At 48.3% G+C, this 19,159-nt stretch overlaps 1 protein-coding gene across 2 annotated transcripts in view; it reads left to right on the top strand.

The window, feature by feature from the left end:
• Window positions 1–19,159, top strand: part of LOC106607821 (HIVEP zinc finger 2) — a 97,083-nt gene that overhangs the window by 3,353 nt on the left and 74,571 nt on the right. The window contains exons 1-2 of one of the 2 annotated variants that reach the window (XM_014205213.2): window positions 10,563–10,694; window positions 11,210–11,275. The gene's annotated coding sequence lies outside the window, so the exon portion shown is untranslated. Of the gene's footprint in view, window positions 1–10,562; window positions 10,695–11,209; window positions 11,276–19,159 lie in introns of those variants that run through there. The other variant, XM_014205212.2, reaches the window with a different exon arrangement.

Genomic DNA, 19,159 nt, shown 5'->3' with positions numbered 1-19,159 from the left:
TGGGGAGTCTCCCACATGCCTTTTGGCAAACACCAAACGTGTTTGCTTATTTTTTTCTTTAAGCAGTGGCTTTTTTCTGGCCACTTTTCCGTAAAGCCCAGCTCTGTGGGGTGTAAGGCTTAAAGTGGTCCTATGGACAGATACTCCAATCTCCGCTGTGGAGCTTTGCAGCTCCTTCAGGGTTATCTTGATCTCTTTGTTGCCTCTCTGATTTAATGCCCTCCTTGCCTGGTCCGTGAGTTTTGGTGGGCGGCCTTCTCTTGGCAGGTTTGATATGGTGCCATATTCTTTACATTTTTTAATAATGGATTTAATGGTGCTCCGTGGGATGTTCAAAGTTTCTGATATTTTTTTCTAACCCAACCCTGATCTGTACTTCTCCACAACTTTGTCCCTGACCTGTTTGGAGAGCTCCTTGGTCTTCATAGTGCGCTTGCTTGGTAGTGCCCATTGCTTAGTGGTGTTGCAGACTCTGGGGCCTTTCAGAACAGGTGTGTATATATACAGAGATCATGTGACACTTAGATTGCACACAGGTGGACTTTAATTAACTAATTATGTGACTTCTGAAGGTAATTGGTTGCACCAGATCTTATTTAGGGACTTCATAGCAAAGGGGCTGAATACATATGCACGCACCACTTTTCAGTTTTTTTCTTTTTTTGAATTTTTAGAAACAAGTTATTTTATTCATTTCACTTCACCAATTTGGACTATTTTGTGTATGTCCATTACATGAAATCCAAATAAAATTCTATTTCAATTACAGGTTGTAATGCAACAAAATAGGAAAATGCCAAGGGAGGTGAATACATTTGCAAGGCACTGTATATTACAGAAGAAGCTGTGTATTATTGTTTGTGTGTGTGTGTTTATGTGTGGTGTGTGAGGAAGAGATGGTGTTTTTTTTCTACTTCTGATAACAAGAAGAATGATTACAATTGCACCAATGAGTAATTTATATTTGTATTTATTATGGATCCCCATTATCTGGTGTCAAGGTAGCAGATACTCTTCCTGGGGTCCAGCTAAATTAAGGCAGTTATACAATTTTAAAAACATTACAATTAATTCACAACAGATTTCACAACACATTTAGTCTGTGCCCTCAGGCCACAGCTCTACTACATCATATCTACAACTCAAAATCCATGTGTATGTGTGGGTATAGTGTGTCTGTGTGTGTGTGTGTGTGTGTGTGTGTGTGTGTGTGTGTGTGTGTGTGTGTGTGTGTGTGTGTGTGTGTGTGTGTGTGTGTGTGTAAGCATGTGTCTGTGCCTGTGTTTGTGTCTCTTCACGGTCCCTGCTTTCCATAAGGTGTATTTTTATCTGTTTTTTAAATCTAATTTTACTCCTTGCATGAGTTACTTGATGTGGAATAGAGTTCCATGTAGTCATGGTTTTATGTAGTAATATGTGCCTCCCATAGTCTGTTCTGGACTTGGGGACTCAAATCAAACTTTATTTGTCACATGCGCCGAATACAACCTGGAACTCTATTCCACATCAAGTAACTGATGCAAGCAGTAAAATTAGATTTAAAAAACAGATAAAAATACACCTTATGGAAGAGCGGGGACCGTGAAATTCTTACTTATAAGCCCTTAACTCAAGAAAGAGTTAAGAAAATATTTACCAAATAAACTAAAGTAAAAAATAATAAAAAGTAACACAATATAAAACAATAATAAGGCTATATACAGGGTGTACCGGTACCGAGTCAATGTGCGGTGGTACAGGTTAGTTGAGGTAATTTGTACATGTAGGTAGGGGTGAAGTGACTATGCATAGATAATAAACAGCATAGCAGCAGTGTAAAACAACTAATGGGGGGGTGTCAATGTGAATAGTCGAGTGGCCATTTGATTAATTGTTCAGCAGTCTTATGGCTTGGGGGTAGAAGCTGTTAAGGATCATTTTGGTCCAAGATTTGGCGCTCTGGTACAGCTTGCCGTGCTGGAGCAGAGAAAACAGTCTATGACTTGGGTGACTGGGGTCTTTGACACGGTTTGGGCTTTCCTCTGACACCGCGTAGTATATAGGTCCTGGATGGCAGGAAGCTTGGCCCCAGTTATCTACTGGGCCGTACACACTACCCTCTGGAGCGCCTTAGTCAGATGCAGAGCAGTTGCCACACCAAGTGGTGCAGCTGTGAAGAGACCTCTGGTGGCATGTCTTGTGGGGCATGTATGGTTGTCCGAGCTGTGTTCCAGTAGTTCAAACAGACAGGTTGGTGCATTCAACATGTCCATACCGCTCACAAATACAAGTAGTGATGAAATCAATCTCTTCTCCACTTTGAGCCAGGAGAGATTATTAATGTTAGTTCTCTGTGTACATCCAAGGGCTAGCCGTGCTGCCCTGTTCTGAGCCAATTGCAATTTTCCTAAGTCCCTTTTTGTGGCACCTGACGACACGACTGAACAGTAGTCCAGGTGCGACAAAACTAGGGCCTATAGGACCTGCCAAGTTGATAGTGCTGTTAAGAAGGCAGAGAAGCACTTTATTATGGACAGACTTTATCTTAGCTATTGTTGTATCAATATGTTTTGACCGTGACAGTTTACAATCCAGGGTTACTCCAAGCAGTTTAGTCACCTTAACTTGCTACATTTCCACATTATTCATTACAATATTTAATTGAGGTTTAGGGTTTAGTGAATGATTTGTCCCAAATACAATGCTTTTAGTTTTGGAATTATTTAGGACTAACTTATTCCTTGCCACCTTTTCTGAAACTAACTGCAGCTCTTTGTTAAGTGTTGCAGTCATTTCAGTCGCTGTTGTAGCTGATGTGTATAGGGTTGTCATCCTCATACATAGACACACTGGCTTCACTCAAAGCCAGTGACATGTCGTTAGTTAAGATTGAAACAAGTAAGGGGCCTAGACAGCTGCCCTGGGAGATTCCTGATTCTACCTGTATTATGTTGGACACGCTTCCATTAAATAACACCCTCTGTGTTCTGTTAGACAGGTAACTCTTTATCCACAATATAGCAGGGGGTGTAAAGCCATAACACATACATTTTTCTAGGAGCAGACTATGATTGATAATATGAAAAGCGGCACTGAAGTCATATAAAATAGCTCCCACAATCTTTTTATCATCAATTTCTCTCAGCCAATCATCAGTTATTTGTGTAAGTGCTGTGCTTGTTGAATGTCCTACCCAATAAGTGTGCTGAAAGTCTGTTATATAGCATTGTATCTGGTCAAATACAATGTTTTTCCAGAAGTTTACTAAGGGTTGGTAACAGGTTGCTTGGTCAGCTATTTGAGCCAGTAAAGGGGGTTTTAGTATTCTTAGGTAGCGGAATGACTTTTGCCTCCCTCCAGGCCTGAGGGCACACACTTTCTAGTAGGCTTAAATTGAAAATCTGGCAAATATGAGTGGCAATATTGTCTGCTATTATCCTTAGTAATTTTCCATCCAAGTTGTCAGACCTCGGTGGCTTGTCGTTGTTGATAGAAAACAATCATTTTTTCACCTCTTCCACACTCACTTTACGGAATAAAAAATTACAATGCTTGTCTTTCATAATTTGGTCAGATATACTTGGATGTGTAGTGTCAGCATTGTCGCTGGCATGTCATGCCTAAATTTGCCAATTAAAAAATGATTTAAGTAGTTGGCAATATCAGTGGGTTTTGTGATGAATGAGCCATCTGTATCAAGGCACAAGGCGAGACCCAAATGCAGACACAGGAGGCAGATGGTTGGAGTCTTACAATGTTTATTAATCCAAAAGGGTAGGCAAGAGAATGGTCGTGGACAAGCAAAAAGGTCAAAACCAGATCAGAGTGGCAGACAGGCTCGTGGTCAAGGCAGGCAGAATGGTCAGGCAGGCGGGTACAAAGTCCAGAAACAGGCAAGGGTCAAAACCGGGAGGACTAGAAAAAGGAGAATGCAAAAAGCAGGAGAAAGGGGGAAAACCTCTGGTTGACTTAGAAACATGCCAGACGAACTGGCACAGAGAGACAGGAAACACAGTGATAAATACACTGGGGAAAATAAGCGACACCTGGAGGGGGTGGAGACAATCACAAGGACAGGTGAAACAGATCAGGGCGTGACAATCTGATTCATTGATTGAGCTGAGTTTTCTTTTTTTCCCAAAATTTCATTTTAGATGCTCCAAAGCTTTTTACTATCATTCTTTTTATAATTTACCTTTGTTTCATAGTATAGTTTCTTCTTATTTTTATTCAGTTTAGTCATATGATTTTCTCAATTTGAAGTAAATTTGCCAATCGGTTGTGCTTCCAGATTTATTTGCCATACCTTTTACCTCATGCTTCTCAACCATACAATTTTGGGTTTACTACCATTTTTATTGTTCAGAAATGTGGTGGGTACTCTCTTTGTTCATAGGACTTTATCCTGCTAACTGTTCCAAATGTCCGAACTGAATTTGGTAAAAGGGCTTTTATGTACTCTGCGCCAACGCCTTACAAAATACTTTTAAACTGGAAGAACTTGTCCTGATTGGTGTTTATAAATCACTAATGAAGGATCCCTGACCTGCCAATGTTTTTAATTTGTGTCACGTCCTGACCAGCAGATGGAGCTAGTGTTTTAGTTTTGGGGTCAGGACGTGGCATGTTTGTGTTGGTTAAATGTTGGGTGGATGATTGGGACTTCCAATTGAAGGCAGGTGTGTATAGTTGCCTTTGATTGGAAGTCCTATATAGGTGTGTGTGTTTTTCTTTGGGGTTGTGGGTGGTTGTTTTTGCACTGCGTTTCTAGCCTGCAGAACTGTAGCTGTTGTCACTTCGTTTGTATTGTTAAGTGGATGCTTTACTGCTTTATTTTAATTAAAGATGAGTATTCACATACCTGCTGCGCCTTGGTCTTCTCTCCATGACAACTTGCGTTACAGAACCACCCACCAAAGGACCAAGCAGCAGAAGAGGAGGAAGCCACAGGAGAAGAAAATGGAGGAATGGACCTGGCAGGACGAAAGAAAATTCTGGGCGGACAAGTTAAGGGAGCTAAGGGAACCCGATAGGCAGCCCCAAGATTTTTTTTTGGGGGGGCACACGGGTAGTTTGGCCAGGCCAGGGAAGAGTCGTAAGCCAGCTATCCGTGACTACAGGGAGGTGCGTACGAGGTGGAGGGCGCCATGTTACGCTGAGGTGCGCACCATCTCGCCTATACGGACGCACAGCCCAGTTCGCCCAGTACCAGCGCCCCGCAGGTGCCAGGGCAAGGGGAGCATCGAGCCGGAAGGGGTGATGCCAACCCTGCACTCAAGACCGCCAGTGCGCCCTTTCGGTCCGGTGTTTCCCGCTAGACACACTAGCATGGAGGTGCGTGTCTCCAGGCTGGTACGTCCAATACCTGCCCCACGCATCAGGAGTCAAGGGCGTAAACCCAGCCTCGCCAGTCAACAGTCACCAGAGCTGCCCGCCAGTCAACAGTCGTCGGAGCTGCCCGCCAGTCAACAGTCGTCGGAGCTGCCCGCCAGTCAACAGTCGTCGGAGCTGCCCGCCAGTCAACAGTCGTCGGAGCTGCCCGCCAGTCAACAGTCGTCGGAGCTGCCCGCCAGTCAACAGTCGTCGGAGCTGCCCGCCAGTCAACAGTCGTCGGAGCTGCCCGCCAGTCAACAGTCGTCGGAGCTGCCCGCCAGTCAACAGTCGCCGGAGTGGCCAGACTGCGCTGAACTGCCGGAGTGGCCAGACTGCGCTGAACTGCCGGAGTGGCCAGACTGCGCTGAACTGCCGGAGTGGCCAGACTGCGCTGAACTGCCGGAGTGGCCAGACTGCCCTGAACTGCCGGAGTGGCCAGACTGCCCTGAACTGCCAGAGTGGCCAGACTGCCCTGAACTGCCAGAGTGGCCAGACTGCCCTGAACTGCCAGAGTGGCCAGACTGCCCTGAACTGCCAGAGTGGCCAGACTGCCCTGAACTGCCAGAGTGGCCAGCCTGCCCTCCGGTCCAGCCCGAGTGGCCCTCCTGCCCTCCGGTCCAGCCCGAGTGGCCCTCCTGCCCTACGGTCCAGCCCGAGTGGCCCTCCTGCCCTCCGGTCCAGCCCGAGTGGCCCTCCTGCCCTCCGGTCCAGCCCGAGTGGCCCTCCTGCCCTCCGGTCCAGCCCGAGTGGCCCTCCTGCCCTCCGGCCCAGCCCGAGTGGCCCTCCTGCCCTCCGGCCCAGCCCGAGTGGTCCTCCTGCCCTCCGGCCCAGCCCGAGTGGCCCTCCTGCCCTCCGGCCCAGCCCGAGTGGCCCTCCTGCCCTCCGGCCCAGCCCGAGTGGCCCTCCTGCCCTCCGGCCCAGCCCGAGTGGCCCTCCTGCCCTCCGGCCCAGCCCGAGTGGCCCTCCTGCCCTCCGGCCCAGCCCGAGTGGCCCTCCTGCCCTCCGGCCCAGCCCGAGTGGCCCTCCTGCCCTCCGGCCCAGCCCGAGTGGCCCTCCTGCCCTCCGGCCCAGCCCGAGTGGCCCTCCTGTCCCCCGGCCCAGCCCGAGGGGCCCTCCTGTCCTCCGGCCCAGCACGAGTGGTCCGTCTGCCAGGGTCAGCCTAAGTGGCCCATCTGCCCGGCGCAGCTAGCAGCGCCACCGAAGTGGGCTACGCCGACGGTAGAGCAAGGTCCACGCCCTGCACCTGAGCCACCTCCAGGATAGGTGGGTTGGGGAGGGAGGGTGTAGCACAGTGCCGTCGGTGACGGCAGCCACCCTCCCTTCCCTCCCTTATTGTTTTAGGGTTATTGTTTATGGGTTTTGTGTTGGGGTTTTTTGTTGGTAGGTGCATTCCGGGGTCTGCACCTTGAGGGGGGGGGTAACTGTCACGTCCTGACCAGCAGATGGAGCTAGTGTTTTAGTTTTGGGGTCAGGACGTGGCATGTTTGTGTTGGTTAAATGTTGGGTGGATGATTGGGACTTCCAATTGAAGGCAGGTGTGTATAGTTGCCTTTGATTGGAAGTCCTATATAGGTGTGTGTGTTTTTCTTTGGGGTTGTGGGTGGTTGTTTTTGCACTGCGTTTCTAGCCTGCAGAACTGTAGCTGTTGTCACTTCGTTTGTATTGTTAAGTGGATGCTTTACTCCTTTATTTTAATTAAAGATGAGTATTCACATACCTGCTGCGCCTTGGTCTTCTCTCCATGACAACTTGCGTTACAATTTGCTGTTTTATGATTTTGTTTTACTCTTGTGAATTCTATGGTTTTTACTAGATTACTTGTAGTTTTTCATGTTGTCTGTCTGTAATTGTGTAATGACTTGGTGCTGCCTATCTTCTCTAAAATGACGTTGGATGCAGCTTATGGTACAGAAATGAACATTCAATTATCTGGCCACAGCTCTGGTGGACATTCCTGCAGTCAGCATGCCTATTTCACGCTCCCTCAAAAGTTGAGACATTTGTGGCATTGTGTTGTGTAACAAAACTGCACATTTTAGAGTGGCCTTTTATTGCCCCCAGCACAAGGTGCACATGTGCAATGATCATGCTGTTTAATCAGCTTATTGATATGCCACACCTGTCAGGTGGATGGATTATGTTAATGTAGGAGAAATGCTCACTAACAGGGAGGTAAACATACTTGTGCACAACATTTGAGATAAATAAGCTTTTTATGTGTATGTTTTATTTCAGCTCATTTAACATGGGTCCAAACTATCCCTCTGACAGTTTGGCCTGTCAATCAATCACTGTCCGTGGGATTGTCAGTGGACGGGGCAGGATGTTTATAAATCAGAGTTAGGGTTTCAGACCCGTCAATCAGTCACTGTGGTTGGGACTTTGAGGGAAGATGTTAGATTAGTAATACAGTCAGAAAAACTAGTCTAGTCTACTCATTCAATTTAATGTATTGTGTAAAAAACGGAATCTAATCTACTGTTTCAATTGAGTTTGTGGCAAAACCTAAGAAAAACGGTTGTGAGAAACAACGTGTAAATTCACATGGAGCTGACTGCGGTCAACTAGAGGGCACAAAAAATAACACAGGTACCGAGAGGCGGCGACAGCCAGCAGACGAACAAATCTTCGCTCGCTTAGTGACTGACAGGCGCCTGTCCTATCAATAGATCACTAGAAGATGTTTGGCTACCCAATGAGCAAGGGCTACATTGTTTCAAGGTTCCGTTGGTCCCATAGTGACAAATTACATTGTTTTGATAGCAACGTTGCCATCAGCAATTTTTGGAATATATTTTTTATTTAACTAGGCAAGTCAGTTAAGAACAAATTCTTATTTAGAATGACTGCCTACCCTGGCCAAACCCGGACGACGCTAGGACGGATGTGACACAGCCTGGATTCGAACCAGGGACTGTTGTGACACCTCTTGCACTGAGATGCAGTGCCTTAGACTGCTGCGCCACTCGGGAGCCTGGGTATGGGTAGCTACTGCGAGAGTTTGGACTTCTATCAACGTTAAGATGAGGGAAGTAGCTAGCTAGGACACCGGAAATAGCTAGTTATTTTCCGTTTGTTGACAAACAGTTTTCCATAACAGCTAGCTAGCTTCCTTAGCCTGAAGGAAGTCATTTGTAACTGTGGACCCCGTGCGAATTGGGTAGCATGATCACGGGCTACCCAATTCGCACGGGGTCCATTGTTAGTGAGGACTTAACAGAAATCCAATCTCCTGTGGTAGCTACCCATAGTTGACGCTAACGTAGCCACGTAGAGGAATGTAGCCATAAAAACAATGTCATTCGTCACTATGAGGCCAGCGGAACCTTGCTAACAAAGGACTCTGTGCATATTGGGTGGCCCGTACTCATTAGCTAGCCACCGATGCATGTCGTTCATTCTAGTGGGAGAAGGCTATACAGACTTTTCTGACTAGTGAATTTAAACTTTTAAATGAAAGTAAGCCTAGTTAATAAATGAAGTGGAAAAAGTAGCCGGCTGACAATGAGTCTGTTATCGGCTATTTAGCCGACCGCTGTCGATTATGCAAAACATTGTGTAAACCCCAGCAGTGTGTATGTGTTCCTCCTCACAGCTCTCAGGCCCCAGAGGTAAGGTGATAGGGCCACCTGTGACCGGGTCCCTGAGAGGGGCCCTTTGAATTATTCACCTGCACCGTGCTCCCTGCACCGCATACAGTTAATGGGCTGACGCGGTTCAGTGGTTCACCCTGCTAAACACTCACCCTGCTCTGTGGTTTCCCCTATTAGCTGCACATGTACACCTGCAGAGCTAGGAGGCAGGGGAGGGGAGGGGAGGGGAGGGGAGGGAGGGAGGGGTGGTATGTAGCGCTGACTACAGCTCCCCTGGAGCAGCAGTGGAACAAGGAGGAAATGGCAGTGGTAACTAAGGCGACCCCCTCCCTCTCTCTTTCTCTCTACAAGGATGCTTTGTTGAGCCAACGCTGGGCTAACAGAATGTGCCTCCTGTTGCCCTCCTCGAGTGTCGTATGGCCCATGTTTGCGTAGGGTCTGCCGGGCCGGGCTTCCGAAGGAAATTACCCTCAGATGGCTTGATATAAGTGGTGGAGGGAAATTGCAACAGTAGGAAGGTTGATAACATCTGCACCTGTGCTCCGTGGCTGTAGCCCAGTGAAAAACCATGGCAGGCTGTTCAAGGCTAATGGAAGAGAGTAGTCCTTCAAAAGAGAAAGACAGAATTGGTGAAAAAATATATAATTTGTACGCCTACTAGTTTTATTCTCCCTCTTGTGTATCATGACAAACTTTACTTAAAAGGGAAAAGCCTGCATACATATACTTGTAGATTCTTGGCGTATTTGCTTTCCTTAAATGAAAGTGTTTTCTCTGAATAAAGTGTTGATTTACAGTGTAATTGGCCCTAGCTGGGTATCAGTGCAGACAGGCATAGTGTGGCCGGATGGGGCTTTTCACAGCTGAGTAATGACACTCCTCCTCAGATGCTGTCATGGACCACGTCGACTATAACCGCATAATGGATCAGTGTGACACACATGCACGTGCACACCCACCCACACACAGAGCTATATGTCTTCTAAATGTGAACCCCTGTCAATGGAGCAGGACATGGCCACTTAGGAAACAGAGGGGCGGCAGTGCAGGCACATTCTGACGGAGAGTAAACACATGGAGTAGTCTTTGTGTTGTTGTCCTCCTGCTACTCCTCCTCCTCTGGGTGACTGAAAGGAGTGTATTTCCTCCGCCGGCTGTGCCGATGCCCTGGAGGAGTGTGAACGCTGTGTGACGTCCTCGCTAGTCACTCGCCCTGGCTGCACAACAGGAAGCACTCATGGCCTCCTCCTTCCTGCTCTCAGAAGGAGGTAGTCTCTCTCCCTTTCCCTCTATTTCTTTCTTTTCTTTTGCTTTCTGCAGCGATAAAACCAGCTGAGACCTACTTTTATGTCTGCACTCTGCCAGCCAGCAGCCACTGATGGTGTGTCACTGGCTCGATTTATTCCTCCTCCGCTCCCAGCCAGCCAATCAGACCACAGCTGCTTATGCTAAAGAAATATGATAATTTTTTCTCCCGCTCTGCTCCCGCCTCTGAGCAGCGAGCAGTGCTAGAGGCAGAGAGAGAGTGAGCAGGCAAGCTAGAGAGAGAGAGAGAGAGAGAGAGAGAGAGAGAGAGAGAGTGAGGGAGGGCTGCAGACAGTAGAAGGGAATAGTTCTTATTCTCAGAGCCGTGTGAACGGCGCTCGTAGAGGCTTGTGCGACTCGGACTCTGTGGCTGTGATTTCTACCCCCCGCCCCTCTCCCCCAAGGCTCCCCATCGCTGAAGGGATGCAGAGGACACCGTGTCAGGTGGGCTGCTGGGAGGCTTGGCTCTGGGATAATGCTGAATAATGTCGGGAGAGAGATAGATATGAAGGATGCGAGATAAAGAGAGAGAGAGAGAGAGAGCGAGAGAGAGAGAGGTCTTGTCAGTGTGTCTCGGTGCTGCTCTTGTCACCTGCCTCTCGTCAGCCAAGGAGGTGAGGTGACATCACAGTGCCTATGTAGGACAGAGGACGGGGCACAGAGGACAGGGGCGAGAGCAGAGAGGGTCTCTCTCGGGGATGGTGGTAGAGGCTCCACCACACCACCTGAAGGAGAAAGAGGAGCGTAGCAGGCTGACAAGGCACAGATACATAGAAGAAAAGTGTGGCGAGCAGGTTCACTGTTCACTTTGTGCAGAATATACATGAATACCAATTTACACTTTCACTGTGTTTGTCTGGGATTTGTGTGGTATTTGTGTGGTATTTGTGCATGGTCATGCACGTTTAGCCACTAGTCTTTATATTCTGACAGCCTGTTTCTCTCTCCCCCGATCACAGAGTGTGTGAAGAGGGTGTGTGCCTGGATAACTTTGCCAGGGAGAAGAAGTCTGACAAATCCCAGAGGTATGTTCCCATACTGTACTCTACTGACTGGACTGTACCGTTTTTCCATCTGTATATGTCTGGTCAGCCATTTCCATCATTCTTTACACAGGACAGGAGCTACATCATAGAAGGGACAGCTTGCTAGATGTGTTAATGTGTGAATTTCTGTCTAAAAGTGAGAGATCTTTAACAGAACCAATGAAGCCGTTTTTCTTTTTTGCACAATACCCGTCGTTAGAGGGTAAAATGGCAGTCCCTTTGTCCGATAGACGGGTTTGAATGAGGCGTAAGGTAGTTATTTTGTAGAATTATTCTCAATGTCACTGCTGAATACCATGGTAACCAAATAACTCAGTTACAATTCTTTTGCCAAGAGTATAATATCCAAAATGTAGGATGTTTTTTGTGCGCGCTTTGTCAATCCATTAACATACTAATGTCGCCAGACTAATTATGGTGCAATTATTTCCATGCAATGGGCTTGATAAAAGAAACAGTCGGCGTCCGATGATGTTGTTGACGCTGTTGACAACGTGCAGCAATGTAGCCTTTGAAGGTTTAAAGAGCATCCTTCTGTCACTCGTGTCACTGTGTCATATCCTGTTCCTTTATATGTCTCTCTCTACTGCTTGCCCTTTGTGCCTTGTTGTGGAAGGTGGTGTGCATTCCGGCTGCAGCACAGTTCTTTGACTGACTGAGGCTCTCAGTGGGGCTGCAGAAAGAAAAAATACATGTAAAACACTGATAACCATCACACTCTGCCGAGTGTGTGTGTGTGTGCGTGTGTGTGTGCGTGTGTGTGTGTGTGTGTGTGTGTGTGTGTGTGTGTGTGTGTGTGTGTGTGTGTGTGTGTGTGTGTGTGTGTGTGTGTGTGTGTGTGTGTGTGTGTGTGTGTGTGTGGGTGCGCCCGCCCCACACGTCCGTCAGTGTGTGAATGTCAGCATCTCGTCGTCCCCGGCTCACACAGGAAGTGGGAGTGACAGTGTGGGGGTGCTTCAGTGCTACCTGTGGCTGCGATTCGGGGTGACAAGCCTGGCAGTGCCAGTGTAGGTGGGTAACGGGGGCACAGGCAGGGAGAAATGTCACTAATTGCACAACTTTGTGTGGCAAGCTGCTCAACAAGAGAAAAGAGAGACTTCTTCCCTTTCTGTTTAAAAAGGAGAGCTTTCCAGTTCTTGAAATGACTATGGTTTTATCGATACGTTATTAAATATTATATTGCAATAGAATTCGATACTGTTTATTACTTCAATACTTTTTCCTCTTCATTTTGTACCATATAGTAAACTCTGGGTTGGTAACTGTTTATTTTCCCTGCAGACACAATCCAATGGTATTAAGTGCTTAGTTGGTTAAAAGGAATTTATAATCTTGTTTCTCTCTGCCTTGGGATCTGTCATCATGCAATGTTTATGTTTCCAAGCTCTATTTTTCTAAGATGACAGGAGAGCACTGTAGTAGAGCCCTCCAGTTGTTGTTTCATCTGCTAATTGGAGATTCATGCAACCCCCTGGAAAACTGTGGGATCCAAAATGGCGGCCAGTGAGTCAGCTGAGCAGCAGGAGCTGTCAACAGCCGGGAGGGGTTAGACATCGGTTCGTCAAAGTTCAATATAGAGGATATTGGGGGTGCAACTGAAGCTGTTAGTGGAGTGGGATGCATGGTGTTTTGGGAGAAGACGTCAGTCGTGAAACAGTTTATGGAGGCTCTCTGTATTTAGGTCATGTCCTGTCCAACGGAAAATAGTTTCCATGGGTCTTCAGTGTAGACAGACAGACAGACAGACAGAGGAAGTAGGATTTATACAGTCTTGCCTGTGGGTGTATAGCCATAACCCCTTCCTCCCACAGAGCACCAATGGACTCTCACACAGAAGTGGGTTGAGCTTGATGTGTTATAATTTATGAATAGTGGCTTGATACATGGTAACATTCATATTATTATGCCAAATTATTATCAGTACCTATGTTCATTGTCCAGTGACTTCTTGTTTCCGAAGCAGTACGTTAACCATTAAGGTATATTTACTCATAGACGGAGCTTGCATTGTACAAGTGACAGTCGTGTCTCGCAGTACCTTCCTTCTGCTGTTACCCATAGCTTCGTGTTCCTAGTGGAACTGCCTGCCATGCTTACAGGTAGTGACAGCAGGGCCACTCTGGCCCTGCTGTCACCCCAGCCCAGCCAGCCAGCCACGCACCCAGGAGGCTCATGCGAGGTAGGATTTGAGTTCCACTGGTGCCTATTTCGTATTCAACAGGAAACACTCCCACCCCACATCCATGTAGACAAGAGTCTGTCTACTGTGAAGTTGAATCCCCATAGGATAGTGGCTACTGTAGCAGGTCAGACTACCATGCGCTGGGTCAGATAAGGCTTCTCTGGTCTACTCTCTCCTTTGGTGTAGTAGTGAATGTGTGCCTGTCTCCAGTGCAGTGTCGAGCAGGCATACAGAGGTGGAGGTGGCTCAGCTCTGTGGCCAGTCACGCGATGCCCTTGAGTTCTGGGCTGTCACTGTTTGTCACGCGGCATCGGCCCAGCCAGCTCAGCTCCCTCTGAAAGCAGCGGGGTTCTGTCAGCACTGCCATCTTCAGCCCTAAACCCAGGGAAAGGTCAATGCTGCCAGGCGGGAGTATCGGACCAAGGTGCTGGGGCTCAGACACTCCACACCTGGCAGGGAGAGCTCGGATACAGAGAGAGATCTGCAGCTACGCTGGTCACCAGGGCTAAACTCATCCCCATAATGAGCCGTCAGCTCCCTACTAGCTCAGATCAGCTCCCGTCTCCCTGAAGCAGACACATTTAGGTACATCATGATGGGTTGGTGGGATTTAACAATCCACACACGTAGACTTTCTAGGTAAGTAGGTGTGGGTAAGGCAAATAGGGTAAGACATGAGACCTCTGGCGCAGTTGGAGTCTGATGTGTGTGTGTGTGTGTGTGTGTGTGTGTGTGTGTGTGTGTGTGTGTGTGTGTGTGTGTGTGTGTGTGTGTGTGTGTGTGTGTGTGTGTGTGTGTGTGTGTGTGTGTGTGGTTATGCCCGTGTGTGGAAGGGCTCCAGGCGTAGAAGTGCTGTTAAGCTGCCGTGTCCCCTCTGACCGTATGGCCATGGGGAGTCCCAGCAGGAGAGGAGAGCAGGCAGCTTACCGCAGCTATAACGTGCTACAGCAACCCCAGGAACAGCAACACACTTATTGAGTACTGAGCCCCCACGGCCCTCCCTGGCCTGCACTGGACAGCCAAGCCTGGAAGGAATCTACCCAACACTATGACTGGGCTGTCTTTAGGGTTTCAGTCTTCAGCATCACTGCCATATACCACCACCAAAGACCCAAACCAAAAACCTAAACATCGATCTCCCTCATCATCCAAAATGAAAGGGTCCACTTTATGAACCACAGCAGGGATTCCAAAAGCTTGTCATGGACTGGGGAGCTGACGGGAGAGGAAAATAAATGAGCGCTATTGGTCAGCCCGGCATTTGCTTTGATTCAAGCTGCTGGCGTGGTAGACAATAGATAGAAAAAGAGAGCCCTAAAGTAGAAAGACACATTCTGTTACTATGGGAACCCTCAGCACGCGGCTCAGCACGTCCTTGGCAGAATCAGATTGAGAGTGTAACAGTATGGACGTATGGGGCTGAACAAGGGAGAGGAGAGGAGGGGGGCGCTCAGCCTGTGAAACAGCTGTGGCCAAATATATTCTCCCCCCCCCGGGGGAGGGGAGGAATTTAAATATGGCTGCTAAAAATTAAGGCACACGTGATTGCCATGTGTGCACACGACGTCCGCCTCTCATGTAGGTACTCACAACCCCAACACGTCAGTTAACTAGAAAGATAACCTCCCCCTTTCTCCTTAGCCCTCCCTCCCTCCGTCCGTCCGTCCGTCCGTCCGCCCGCCTGCCCGCCTGCCTGCCTGCCTGCCTGTCTGTCTGTCTGTCTGTCTGTCTGTCTGTCTGTCTGTCTGTCTGTCTGTCTGTCTGTCTGTCTGTCTGTCTGTCTGTCTGTCTGTCTGTCTCTCTCATTCTACTTCTCTATTGATTGGATACATTAACAATTGATATCCAGGAGTCAGGAGCAGTGGCTAGACTGATGGCTGTGCTAATGTGAGGAAGTTGTTAGCTGGCTCCCGGCTGCTGCTGCTGCTGCTGCTGCTGCTGCTGCTGCTGCTAATTGTGTTGTCTGGGTTTCACCTTCATCAACACACGAGGGATAGGTGAGCAGTCAATATGTTGTAGCACAGCGAGAGCTGCTGTTTGCCTGTTCATGCTGGTGTACACAGGGGGCAGCAGCATGCCAAAACGCTGCGTCTGCATCGGTGTGGACTTAGAACAAGAGCTCTGCAGGAGTCTTGTCAGATCTAGAGCAGAACTCACACACATGTATGCACATGTTCAGTTGCTAACGCATGCACATTCATAACCATACAGAACCATGATTACGTAGACTCATATGCAGGGAATTTAACGGTGTGTGTACACATACACTTAAAAGTCACATTTATTCCCTAGCCGTCACATGAACACTATCTCTGCTTACAAGCAATTAGTCTCACAAAAGAATACGCTGTGCACATCGGTACATCTCTATGAGTCCACACCCATTCACCCCTGTTCACCCACGTGGATCCATTATTCTGAGTTGTATTGTGTAACCGTCGTTTTGTCCTTTCACTCTGTGTCCATGGGGAGGAAAATACACACACACACACACACACACACACACACACACACACACACACACACACACACACACACACACACACACACACACACACACACACACACACACACACACACACACACACAGTGATCCATTTCCCAATGGTGCTTGGGAGATAGATAACAGAGCATTTTAATAGATGGATTGAATCGTCGCTGAGTACCAGTTTGCTTGTTCCCATTTCCTGTAGCTACCCAGAAGTCCTTGGGCAGGCCTTGTGTCCTTAGTCAAAGCACATGGAAAGCAGTGTTTGGGGATGAGGAAACGTACGGCGCTGCGGCTCAGTACAGTAAAGGCATAACGAAGCACGGTTTCATTTCCTCTTCCTCTTCACCACACATGCAAATGATGCGCTCACAAACTCACGTCTGTGCAGCCATGCACACTTCCTGTTTAGGGAAGCTGCTGAAGCATGCAGAGTTCGGGTCGGTCCGTCCTAATGAGAGAGATGGAAGGGGAGATAAAGTAGGGCTGGAGTGATTGCACCCACCAAGATACGCAGACCTGCCCCCTGCCTGCCCCTTACCTCCACTCTACCTCCCCTGTCTTCCCACACATGCTGAGTGCGAGTGTTAGTTCATAAAAGGCAAGGGTAAAGATGGATCTGACAAGCTATATCCCACTATGTGTTACTATATCATTAGTGCAGTACACTATAGTTCTACCATAACCCACCAATACAGCCTGACCAGTCTAGGTGGTACAGTCCCATGGTGGGACTGACTGGACCAAAGAGGGATGATGAGCTACAGTAGAATGCAGAGCTATGCTCCCCAGTCAGTCAGTCCAACCCTCTGCCTGCCTGCCTGCCTGCCTGCCTGCCTGCCTGCCTGCCTGCCTGCCTGCCTGCCTGCCTGCCTGCCTGCCTGCCTGCCTGCCTGCCTGCCTGCCTGCTGCATAGAGGACACTCCACAAAGGGATCCTCATCTCACACCTGTTCCTCCCTGTAACCGTGAGCTTGATCCCCCCTGTCTCTCTCTCTCTCTCTCTCTCTCTCTCTCTCTCTCTCTCTTTTGCCATGGCAGAACAGGTGGCGAGCTCGCAGGAAGAACCAGTTGGTCTCCCCGGAGCCCGCAGCTGTGCCAGGCGGTGACTAAAGTGCTACTTCACTACGCCCACGCTCTCTAAAGAGCAAATGGCAGGAGTGTCACTCGTTAGCTCGCTCTGCTCGCTGAGTGCCGATGGAAGTCTGGGGACCGAGAGAGGGGGTGCGGGCAGAAGAAGGAGGAGATAGAAGCAGGGAGGGTGTTAAGGGGAGGTGGGGACTGACTGAGGTACACGATATTCTAGGAGAGAGAGAGAGCGCGAGAGCGAGAGATTAGTCGTTTTTGAAATATATTTTCTTTCACCAATTTCAGGCACTTACACGTGAAAGAGGAGAGAGAAAAAAAACGGTTTTCCGCCCAGTGAGATTTGTATGAATGGTAAAGGTTTGCCATTGTCACCACTTCCTGCCTGTGTGTCCTGCTACTGGAAGGTTGTCATTTTATTCTCAGCATGACTGAATTCTCAGTCCTTTACATGGACACATGTGAATCTGTGTGTGCACGTGTTTGTGATTGCATGTGTCTGTGCGTGAGCCCTACAGGACAGTGCTGCCTGCTGAGGAGACGGATAGAGCCCCTCTGACATTGCCATATTTGCACTTCCTCTCTCTCCATCTCTTAATCTGGCCTGTCTGCCATTAGCGGACCCCTTGCTGTTCAGCCTCATTCAGGTTGCCTCTCACTGCGTTAACCAGAGGAGGGAGAGAGGAGAGAGACGTGAAAGCCGGACAGACGGTGTCTTCTCTTTATTGACTCCAATGATGAGATGATGGGAAGATGGCGATGATGCTCATCCACTCTGCAGTCAGAGGCAGGAACCATGGATGCGTCACAGTATATGATTAGCCACAGTTGGCCACTCAGCCTGAAGCACTCCTTACACCCTTACCTCACGCCAGACCAAGATGTTTGTTTTGATTTGGGGGGGGAGTGAAAAGAGGTCAATAGCTGGGAAGATGTGACACTGAAAGTCGGAGCCTGGTTTAGCTCACATGGCAACGTCACGTCAAACGCCTATAAAGTGCTGACGAAGTAGCAGGCCAGTGTACAAACCCAGGAGAAGTGTCCCTCTGTGTGTATGGACGCAAGTGTGTGTGTGTGTGTATATGTTTGTGTACGTGCTCTCTCCCCTATCCTCCAGCCTCCTTCTCTGGCTCTTATATAATACCCTCTTCAGCCCAGAGTGTATTGACATGTATGGGATGAGAGTGGCAGGGGATTGGACTTTTCTATTAGCCCTCAGGATTAGCTAGTGCTCGCTAGCTCCCAGCTTAGCTCCCAGCTCCCATCACAGGCAGCCAGGGCATTAAAGAGAGAAATCTCTACATCACCAAAGTCGTCATGAATTTGTAAGGACCCCAGAAAAACATGTTTTGAATGCTGAATTTCAATTCTGATGCTAGAACTTCAAGCAAACAGACAAACAAATTGACAAGAAACCTAAGTAGGCCAATAGTATTGCCTACCATTCGTCCATTTTTTTGGAGACGGGTGCTTTTGATAAGTTATATGTACGATATGCGTGTCTTTGCATGTGATTATAGCTGACTCTCCCTCTTGCCTGGAGAGGTTGCCTTTTCCGCCTGTGTGTGTGTTTGTGTGTGTGTGTTGCTATCCATCACTGAGCTGGGCCCTTGATCACAGGGCTGGCAGTCTTCAGACGTCTTCAGCACTGAATCTACTGTGAAGCGCAGTGTCAGAGGTTCTGATGAATACAACCCCTCCCTCCCTCCCCCTCAAAGCCCTAGCGATCTGTCTGTAAACATTGATCCTCTTCCTCATCCTGTCAGCGCGCAGCGACACCCCAAAGACAATATTTGCAAAGAGAAAATGGTTCCTTTTCTCCGTACGTGTCAGAATATCTAGCTCCGCTCTGAAGCCCTTCTTTGTTTGTCCTCGATCCTTTTAACTGGCGACGCGAAGAGGCATCTAAAAGAGCGTTTTGATGTATATGTTTAAACGCTCTTTACTGTGTTCCCCTGTTTGACATAGTAAAAATAGTGGTGCTTTGTTGCCACCTGCAATACGATCAGTCTGACTACTACGTGATGCAGCAACACTTTACAGTCACAGATAATATTCCGCTGACAGCTCCAGACAACGCCATCAGCCTGATATTCAACCTCTTTGTG

This window comes from Salmo salar, chromosome ssa06 (assembly GCF_905237065.1).
Source record: "Salmo salar chromosome ssa06, Ssal_v3.1, whole genome shotgun sequence".
Lineage (NCBI taxonomy): Eukaryota > Metazoa > Chordata > Actinopteri > Salmoniformes > Salmonidae > Salmo > Salmo salar.
Note: the sequence above shows the minus strand (reverse complement) of the source record. Positions and strands in the feature narration are given on the sequence as shown.